The 10867-nt window shown below is 48.3% G+C and overlaps 1 long non-coding RNA gene across 1 annotated transcript; it reads right to left on the bottom strand.

The window, feature by feature from the left end:
* Nucleotides 1-3282: 3282 nt before the first annotated feature.
* Nucleotides 3283-4798, bottom strand: LOC139081580 (uncharacterized). The gene is made up of 2 exons (XR_011536700.1): nt 4395-4798; nt 3283-3708 (listed from the first exon to the last, which is right to left on the bottom strand). It is a non-coding gene; the product is annotated as an uncharacterized lncRNA (long non-coding RNA).
* Between the last annotated feature and the right edge of the window lie 6069 nt (nt 4799-10867).

The following is a 10867-nucleotide window of genomic DNA, read 5'->3' as shown; positions in this document are numbered from 1 at the left end:
AAGAAATTTAGAAGGAATGTACCTCAACATAATAAAGGCCATATATGAGAAGCCCACAGCCAATATCATACTCGACAGTAAAAACCTAAAAGCTTTTCTTCTAAGATCAGGAACAAGACAAGGATGTCCACTCTCACCACTTATATTCAACATAGTCCTGGAAGTCCTAGCTAGAGCAAGAAAAAGAAATAAAGGTAGCCAAATTGAAAAGGAAGAAGTAAAATTGTCTCTGTTTGCAGATGACATGACATTATATTAGAAAACCCTAAAAACTCCACCAAAAATCTGTTAGAACTAATATACAAATTCAGTAAAGTTGCAGGCTACAAAATCAACATATAAAAATCAGTTGCGTTTCTGTACACTATGAACAAACTATCTGAAAGAGAAGGTAAGAAAGCAATTCTATTTACAATAGCATCAAAAACAGTAAAATACTTAAGAATATATTTAAGCAATGAAGTGAAAGACCTGTACACTGAAAACTATAAGACATTGAAGAAAGAAATTGAAGGAACAAAAAATAGAAAGATATCCATGTTCTTGGATAGGAAGAATTAATGTTGTTAAAACATCCATAATACCCAAATTGATCTAGAGATTCAATGCAATCTCTATCAAATTCCAATAGTGTTTTTCATAGAAACAGAAAAAACAATCCTAAAATTTGTATGGAAGCACAAAAAACCCTGAATAGCCAAAGCAATCTTGAGAAAGAACAAAGCTGGAAGCATTACATTTCCTGATTTCAAACTATATTACAAAGAAACAGTAAGGAAATAGTATGGTACTGGCATAAAAACACATGCAAAAATTAATGGAACAGAATAGAGAAAATAATCCCCTACAAATTTTTGACAAGAGTGCCCAGAACACACAATAGGGAAAGGACACTCTCTTCAATAAATGGTGTTGAGAAAACTGGATATCCACATGCAAAAGAATTAAACTAGACCCTATCTTACACCACTCACAAAAATTAACTCAAAATGGATTAAAGACTTAAATGTAAGATCTGAAACTGTAAAACTCCTACAAGAAAACATAGGGAAAAACCTCTTTGACATTGGTCTTGGCCATTATTTTTTTGATAAGATGCCAAAAGCACAGGCAACAAAAGCAAAAATAAATAAGTGGGAATACTTGAAACTAAAAAGCTCTGCACAGGGGCTGGCCCAGTGGCATAGTGGTTAAGTTCACACGCACTGCGTCTGCAGCCCAGAGTTCACAGGTTCAGATCCCAGGAGCAGACATATGCACCACTTATCAAGCCATGCTGTGGCAGGCATCCCACATATAAAGTAGAGGAAGATGGGCACGGATGTTGGCTCAGGGCCAATCTTCCTCAGCAAAAACAGGAGGATTGGCAGCAGATGTTAGCTCAGGGCTAAAATTCCTCACAAAAAAACAAAAACAAAAAAAGCTCCGCACAGCAAAAAACAAAAAAACCCAATCAATGAAGTGAAAAGGGAATGTATGGAATGGGAGAAAATATTTGGAAACCATATACCTGTCCAGGGCTAATATCTAAAATATATAAAGAATTCATACAACTCAATAGCAAAAATATCCCCAAATACTCCAATTAAAAAATGGGCGAAGGACCTGAATAAACATTCTTCCAAAGAAGATATAGGGATGCCCAACGGGTACATGAAAAGTGCTCAACATCAGTAATTATTAGGGAAATGCAAATCAAAACCACATGAGATACCACCTCACACCTTATTAGAATGACTATTATCAAAAAGCTAAGAGATAACAAATGTTGGTGAGGATGTGGAGAAAAGGATACCCTTGTACATTGTTGATGGGAATGTAAATTGTTATAGCCATTACAGAAAATATCACGGAGTTTCCTCAAAGAATTAAAAATAGAGCTATCTTATGATCCAGCAATCGCACTTCTGGGAATATATCCGCAGAAAGCAAAATCAATATCTTGAAGAGATATCTGCACCCCCATATTCATTGAAGCATTATTCACAATAGCCAAGATATGGAAATAACCTGGGTTCATCAACAGATGAATGGATAAAGAAGATGTAGGTGTGTGTGTGTGTGTATATATATATATATATATATATACACACACACACATACACAATGAAACATTATTCAGCCATAAGAAAAGGAAATCCTGGGCCTGGCCTGGTGGCATAGTGGCTAAGTTCTCATGCTCCGCTTTGGTGGCCAGTGTTTGCAGGTTCGGATCCTGGGCACAGACCTAGCACCGCTCGTTGAGCCACGCTGTAGTGGCATCCCACATAAAATAGAGAAAGATCGGCACGGATGTTAGCTCAGCAACAATCTTCCTCAACCAAAAAAGAAGAGGAAGATTGGCAAGAGATGTTAGCTCACGGCCAACCTTGCTCACACACACGAAAAAGGGAAATCTTGCCATTTGTGACAACATGGATGAATCTTGACGGCATTATGTTACGTGAAAAAAGACATAGAGACAAATACTGCATGATATCACTTATATGTGAAATCTTAAAAAAAAAAAAAAGTCAAGCTCATAGAAACAGAGTGTAGAATGGTGGTTACCAGGGGCTGGGGAATAGGGAAATGGGGAGAGGTTGGTCATCCAACAATTATTTATTGCACATTCACTATTCTAGGGGTTGTGACACTTCTCAGCTATTTAGGAAAAATGAAAGGGGCAACTGTCCTGTGACTAAATAATTTTGCACAGTGGGAAGTGTAGTATTTTGCACAGTAATTCCATGGAGCCATTATGACTGGAGGAATGATGATCATGTTGACATGAACTGGGAAGTGTTGACAGGGTAGATGATTAGGGGTTGGGGGAAGGAGAGGGTGTGATGACAAACACAGGGAACTCAGAACAGTTGTCAAAGCTAGGGATTTTTAATTGGGAATCTAGAATCACAGTAATGGATGAGATTGCTAAGGTAGCAGATCTCAAAGAGGTTCATAATACCACCAAGATGCTCTTTGTCCTTCTCCCCATCATTCTCTCACAAGTGTACAGTAGACTTTTCCAGAGGCTACAAGATCTGTAATATCGCAACAGATTGAATGTGGAAGCAGATATGAGAATCCTGCTATTAAGCCAGACTTACAGATATTTCCAAAAATGTTGCATAATGACATTCTTCTCACTACTTTTGTTTTGGAAATTATTTTCATAAATATTAACATTAATTAATATTAACAAATATTCATATTAATATTTTCATAATATTAACAAGTATTGGGTTTATTATTGCTAATTTTAAATATATTAAAATATACGAATATTTTTAAATATCTTAATCTTTTTAAATAAACTTTATTTTTCAGAACAATTTTAGATTTACAGAAAAATTACGAAGATCATACAGAGTGCTCATACACCCCACACCGTTTCCCCTATTATTAACATCTTACTTACATTACAAATGTGTGGTACATTTGTCAAAATTAATGAACCAATATTGATACACTATTATTATTTACTAAAGTCCATACTTTATACATGTTTCCTCAGTTCTTCCCTCATGTCGTTTTTCTTTTCCAGGATCCCATCAGGATACAACTTTACATTTAGCTGTCATGACTGGTTAGGTGCCTCTTGGCTATGACAGTTTCTCAGCCTTTCCTTGTTTCTGAACAACCTTGACAGTTTTCAGGAGTACTGACCAGGTATTTTGTAGAATGTCTCTCTGATGGAATTTGTCTGATGTTTTTCTTATGATTAGACTAGGGTTATGGGGAGGAAAACCACAAAGGTAAAATGTCATTCCCATCACATCATATCAAGGGTACCTGCTATCAACATGGCCTATCACCGTTGAGGTTGACCTTGATCAGGTTTCCCCACTGGAAAGTTTCTCAGCACGCTGCCCCCGACCCCCCAACACACACATCCTTTTCTCTTGCATACTCTTTGGAAGGGCTACAACCAGTAGCCCACATTTAAGGCGTGGAGATTTATACTCCACCTCCTTAAGGGAAAAGCAGCTACATAAATTATTAGGAATTCTTCTGCATGGGAGATTTGTCTCTTCTCATATATTTATTTACTCAATCATTTATTTATATCAGTGTGGACTCATGCATACTTATTTTGTACTTTGGGTTATAATCCAAAACTACTTTATTTTGCTGCTCAAATTGTCCAGCGTTGGCCACTGGGAGCGCTATCAGTTGGCTCCTGTGTTCGGTTTAATTTTTAATATGGACAGACATAACCCACATAAACGAAAGCTCTTTGAGGTCCTTGATCATTTTTAAGAGTGTAAAGAGGTCCTGAAACCAAAAAGTTTGAGAACCACTGCTCTAAGGGACCCCAACACCAGGTGTGGACGTGCTTCTTCTGCAGGATGGGGTTGCAGACAGGGCAGAAGCAAAGGAGGCCACACTCCCGCACCCTTGGGGACACTCACTTCTCGGTGCCACGCACTCCCTCCTTAGGTTTTCTCCCAGTCTGAAACGCGTTAGTCCCCACGAAGACGCAGCTCACCCTGCCATGCCTTTCCAGGAAACGCCACTGTGGGGCGCGCGGCCCACATAGTGAGTCGCCCACCAGCAAGTCAGGAAGGGGCGGGCGTCTTGGCTCCCGCTCTGTGTTTTCCTCCGCGGAGCGCGGGTCCGGGCCTGACCTGGGCGGTCTCGTTCTCACTCCAGGCTGTTGGCTCGCCCTCCCGGGCCACATCAGGCGTGCAGGTGTGGCGCCCGCTGAAAAGAGCTTTTGCGGCCGTGGCGGGGCTCGCAAGGAGGAGCCAGCCGGTTCTCCAGTCCTCGGAAGGGCGCCCCCGATGCCCTCCACCTGCCTGTCCCTCCTGAAAGCAGCCGGACAGCTCCCCGGGCCTCGGCCCTGCTCCCCGCCCTCCCCTCACTGGCCCGGCTGGCTGCGTCGGGGCAGACCCTTCTGCAAGCATGACAGAGATAAATGGCTGCAGCTGGAGACTGGGCTAATTGATACAATAAGTTCCGTAATTGCCTCGAAAATAAGGTAATGATTTGGCAGAGGGAATGCTTTGATCTTATCAGCCAAGAAAGACCTCTCCAAATGAAACTTAAGAGAGGGGCTGGAGGCCTCCAACTTGGAGTGTGAAGCCCCGGGAAAGCCTGCTCCCCCATTCCATATCCCCTGTTCCCTGCCTGACACTGCAGGCTTTTCAAGAAGGGATGGAAGGATCCTTCTCCTATAATGACTGGAGAAGAATATATGCACATATGCCATGGGGTATGTGTGGAGAAGGGATGGGTTTCTGGGCTGTTCAGGCACAGCGGGATGGCTGGAATGATTTCTCCAGCCCTACCAGAGGCTGCAGAAAAGGAGATGGGGGGACCAGACGGGGATAATGAAAACCCTGATTTGGCTCAATCCTGATGAAGTTTCTTATACAGTGAGGGCTGCTGATTTGGGCTTTTCTGGCAGGAGGGGGTAAAGAGGGAGGAGAACCTTGGTCCTGCCTTCTCCAAGAATCTGCACACACACTCTCACACACACACACACCCTTGCTCTGCGCTGTGGGTGTCCCTGCCTGGCAGAGGCCCCAGCACAAAGAGGATTAGTGAGATGAGCTAATCTGGTTTGTATCCCAGACATGGCCCCAGAAAGGGACCTTGTCTACACTGATTGTGAAGGGGGTGAGGAGTCCTCCTTTTGGGGCCTGCTGGCTGACAGTATCAGAGACTCTATCTCACTTGGATCCAAAGGATGCTAGAGTCCTAACTTTAGGGTCAAATTTAAGGAGCAGAGAAACAGAGGCCTTGGACAGCAGGGTGGGCCATGCTGCAAGAAACAAGAGAGAGAGAAAGACAGAAAGAAGCCCCCAAAGAGGAAACTAGATCTCTACCCTACTTGTTTCACCAGTGAGGAAACTGAGGCCAGGAGTTAGAAAGTGACTTACAGAGTCATGCAAATCGTGCATGACTAAGTTGGAGGGAAAAATTCAGGTTTTCTGATTTCTTTCAGTCCAGTGCACTTTGCTCTGTGTTGCAGAAACTACAGAGTAAGGTGTGAGATAGAGGAGAAGAGAGAGAGAGACAGAGATAAAAAGAAACAAAGATACACACCAAGAAAAATATAGAGAGGAACACAGACAGACAGATAGATACACACACAGAAAGAGAGAGAGATTGAGACTGAGAAAGCCAGAAAGTCAGAAAAGACATGGAAAGATAGATGGGGAGAGTGAAAGAAGAGTGAGAGAGAGACAGTATACAGATTCACACAGAGAGAAAGATGAAGAGAGAGAGCAATCCACTGCAAGAGACAAGGAGTGAAAGAGACTGACAGAGAGACAGAGGAGGAAAGGCAGGCAGACAAACACACAGAGAGACAAACACAGAGAGAGAGGAATACACACAAAATGACAGAAATATGAGCCAGAGAGAGACAGACACAGAAAAGAGACATGAGGAGAGCAAGAGGCAGAGTGGGAGGGAGGCAGATAGTGGGCCCTGCAGATTTTAGTCCCTTGGAAGCAAATCTTGCTTCCAGATCATTCTGGGGCCCACAACAGGTTGTGGGGAGAGAAAGAGAGCTCAATGCTTAGCTTATTTGATACAGGCAGATTGGGAGAGGCTCGGGGCAGAGTGGGAACCACCCTCCCTTGGGGTTAGGCTGGTCAGTGACCACCCAGGATCCCAGCAGCACGCCCACTGGCCTCACACAGAACCTGGGCCACCCGCCCAGGATGGCCGTCAGCCCGCCCACCGCCTGGCTCCAGTCTGATTATAACCAAAGTGCTAAAAGGCTCCAGACCCATGCCCCGCCCCCGTGGTCCCGCCTCCTCTCCTCCCTCCCTTTCTCCCTTAGCTCCCTCTTTCCCGTTCTTCTGGTCCCCTTGGGGAGCAGTCTACCCCCCTGTTTGGCCACTGACTGGGAGGAAGGGGGTCCCTGTCTATAGCCCTGCCCCGCCAAGCCCGCTTCCCTGATTTGGGGCTGGATGCTCCTTCCTTCCAAAGCCCTCTTGGCCTGGACTCTTTGAGACACGTTCCATGCCTCACCCGGGAGCTCATAAATACCAAGGAGAGGCCGGTCAGGCTGTGTACAAAGCATAGATCCCCACCATACCCCCCCTTAAGAGCCCCTGGGTTCTTCCCAAACTCCCTTCTCCTCCCTAGACACCTGCATGGGGTGGCTGGAGAGGGAGGGGGGCACAAGGGGCCTGTGTGAACCTGGCCCCACTTCAAATGAGACTTGCCTTGGTTTGCAAAGAAATCTCAGGAAAGGCGTTTCAGGGCCCCTTGTGCAAGCAGCAGGCTCAGGAATTCCTTGACTCCCATCCAAACCTCCCCCCAGCCCCTTCTCGGCCTTTCTCTCTGCTCGTTACCATCCACACCACCTCCCACCCACCGGGAAAGAGAGAAGGTCATCGCCAAAGGGGCCCAGGGAAGGGGGGAGCCTCCTAGGGGGTAGACCCGGGTGCAGTAAGAGCTGTTCACCCACACCCGAGCTCCCCTTAGCTCATCTCCATTCCCATGCAAGGGCCAGTAAAAGTTTTAAATCATTCAGCCACACACAGCTGAGAGCAGAGTGAAAGAAAATGAATCTTAACTCTAAGTGGCCCCAGAGGGGAGCAGAGCATGAGGTGAGATATCAAGGGTGAGAGGGGACCCTTCTCCTCTGGGCATCCACTTTGGGGAGGGCAGGAGGCTGTGGTGCCACCCTGAGGAAGAAGGACGACCTGGCTCTGCTGGCTGGGTAGAAGCTATCCTGCTGGAGGCCCCAGGGAATCTAGAGGCCTTGGGGGGAGAGGGGGTCTGGGATTCTTTCTTAGGTCTCTGCAGACGCTGCTCACTACATCTGCAGCGTGCAGCCTTGAACAGCAGAGCCTACCTCTCAGTCAGCTTTATTGTATTTGCATGAAAACTCCCTGGGAGTAAGACCCTTTCACTCCTTCTATGTCATTTAGGTTGCTCTGGCGAGTGCTGGGCACACAGCAGGTGCTCAATAAGTGCCGAGTTGACTCCATGCAGGGCCCTCCAGACCAGAACTTGGCTCCCAAATCAGTGATTCCTCCCCTGGCTCACAGTACGTGGAGTGGGGGGTAGGGCATGGGAAGAAGGAGCAGGTCAGGGCTAGCCTGAGTCTCTGGCCTTGACCCTGTGCCTGGAAGCCCCACAACAGGCCCTTGCGTGAGGAGCTGAGCTCTCCAGTAGCGTCTCGGACCTTGAGACTGCAAGTTTATTTTGAGATTTGAAGCTCCAAAGTGGCAGATCCCAGAAAGCCTCTTCTCTGGCTCCGTATTTGTCCTCTAGTTAAGTGGCTGAGTGCAGCTCTTGCAGTCAGCTGGCTCCTGCAGCCTGGGGTTCCTCCTGGGGAGCTAGGGGCTCAGAAGACAGAGGAAGAAGAGGAAGGAGCAAAGCCCCATCCTGGGTTGTCCACTCTAGGCCAGAGGTAGCCTCTAGGCATTGGGGAGAAGTCTTGTCCCCTTATCCGCTTCCCTCCCTCTTGGAGCTGCTGATGTTTCTGGGGGCCCCCTCAGCTCAGCAACATGCTTTCATAGTTGAACATCTATGTTGTGCCAAGACACGGTCCCACTTGACTATGAAGACAGCTGAAGCCAAAGAAGGGGCCTCATAAGTGAGTTTGGGGCCCATGTGGGCGAGTCCACCCAAGGTTAGGGCTGATGTGATCATCTTCAGCTCCCCACCCCACAACCTCAAGCCCATATGTAGAAATAAACACAGGGCCAGAGTCACACCCAGGCCTAAGCACACGGGGGAGTCTGGGAGAGACTGCCAGAGCTTGCAGACCGCTGCCCAGCATCAGGGTGGAGCTGGGCTGGGAGGAGGTAGAAGAGTGGTCCAAGGAAAGGGGCCTTGCCAGGAATGAGCCTGGGCCCACTCCTCTCTCACCTGCCCCTCTCAGGGAAGCTCAGCATGGAGTCCGCTGCTTTTTAAGAAAATAGAAAGGAAGACTGGAGCCTCCTGGATTGAAAGAAGGGAAGGGGAAGGATCAGCTTGTTGGCAGAGAGGGATATGGCCAGTGTGCTGGCCCTGCTTGATCTCTGTATTCAGCCCTCTCCCACTCCCATCCAACTCCAGTCCATCCCCCACTTTCCACCTCCCCCGAAGGGTGAGCACCTTCTCCCCTGCATGACCAGGACCATCCCCTTTACCTATTTGAACTCCTCTCCTCCTCCCTAGCTCACTGCTCCAGCTCGCTGGCCCCCTTGTTGGCTTCTGCACACCAGCCCACTCCCACCTTAGGGTCTCTGTCCTGGGTGTTCCCTCTGCTTGGGATGCTTTTCACCAAGAATCTGCCTGGCTTGTTTCCTTGCCTCCTTCAAGTCTTTACTTGAATGTCACCTTAATGAGGCCAACCCTGATCATTCTAGTTACAACTCTATTTTTTCCCACTGTACATATCACTTTCTAACTTATTACATGTTTTACTTATGATGTTTACTGTTTATTGTTTGTCTTCTCCCAATAGAAGATAAACTCCATGAGGGCAGAAATTGTTTTGTTTTGCTTTGTTCACTGATGTGTCTTCAGTGGCTAGCACAGTCTGGCACATGGTAGGGAATAAATAGATATTCATCGAATGAATGAATGCATTCTGCCCTGTGCCACAGAAAGTGAGATAAAGAGGTGGGAGGTGGGGAGAGGGTATAAAGGTCCCTCTGAGCCCTTCTCCTCCACCTCTGCCTCTGGGACTTCTGCAGCCTCTCAGCAGCCAGCTGTGCCCTGTCCGATCACACTCGGGCGTCTCTAACACCACCCCCACCTCTCTCCACCTTCTCGGCCCCCAAACAAGAACTGGCAATGAGTTAGGGGTTGAGGGGGGTGGGCAGTTTCCAGCGCGTTTACACCAGGGCTTTATAGTTTAGATAAATCACAAGGAGAGGCACGAAAGACACCTGAGAACGAGGGGCTAGACGGGAGAAACTGAGGCTGGAGAAGGGGTTGGGGCTAGACCCCAGACGAACTCTCGAAAGTAGAAGAACCAGGGTTTGAAAACGAGTTTTTACGGCTCAGTACAAGGCCACTCTGCCCCAAGAGGCTCTACCTGCCAACCTGGGAGGTGTCGGGGGAAAGGAGGGGAGTCACTTTCAGCAGTCAGCACCTCCCTACCCCTTTGCGATTTACTTCTCCCCCAGGCGGTGGGTGGGGGTGGGGTGGATGGGGGAGGAGGTGAGGGAACTGTGGGGAGCAGGAAGGGTGGAAAGGCGAAGGAGAGAAATGGCTCTGGGGCTTCCATTCTCTCAGCAGGACCCCCACCCTGGCCTCTGGTTCGGGAAAGCCGCCCAGCTGTTTCTGATTCTCTCATACTCGCAGCCCCGCCCGAGGGGGTGGAGGACCGAGGCACCAGGGAAGCCAGGAGAGACTAAGTTCTGCCGAGCCCGGGCGGTAAAGGGCGGGGAGTCCTCCTCCGGTCCGCAGGTGTGCCCCTCCGCTTCGGCCATCGATTGCGGATTGGATGCTTGCAGGAGGAAAGCATCGGGGCCGGGAAGGTCGGCCGGAGCCAGGTCTAAACGTTGGGGTGGGGGTGCAATGGGCAGTGGGTCGGAGGAACCAAGGGCAACGGGCCCTTGATGAGAGAAGCCCCTGCCTGAAGCCGGCTGCCCATGGCGCCCCCGTGGGCAGCGCTGAAAAGGAAGTTAAGATTCTCCCGCAACTTCCCCTAGCAGAGATTCTACCCCTTTCACAGAAGCGCAAGAAAGGAGAGAGGACCTGAGGAAATGAGTGCGTCCTCTGCGGATTTGCTCCAGTGTCACTGTAGGTGAGGACAGGGGGAAGCGTCTGCAGCCCCCCCGCCCTGCACGCTCCTGGCCATCACCACGGAAGTTGGGTTTTGAATGAAGGGCGCTAGGACCCGGTGGCGCGGCGTCGGCAGGGACTGGGCGCTCGGGGCGCTGAAGGGCGCCGCGGCGCCCCGTCGCGAAGCGCTCGAGCA

This window comes from Equus przewalskii, unplaced genomic scaffold (assembly GCF_037783145.1).
Source record: "Equus przewalskii isolate Varuska unplaced genomic scaffold, EquPr2 ChrUn-13, whole genome shotgun sequence".
In the NCBI taxonomy this organism is placed as follows: domain Eukaryota; kingdom Metazoa; phylum Chordata; class Mammalia; order Perissodactyla; family Equidae; genus Equus; species Equus przewalskii.
This window is presented reverse-complemented; position numbering and strand designations above follow the sequence as displayed.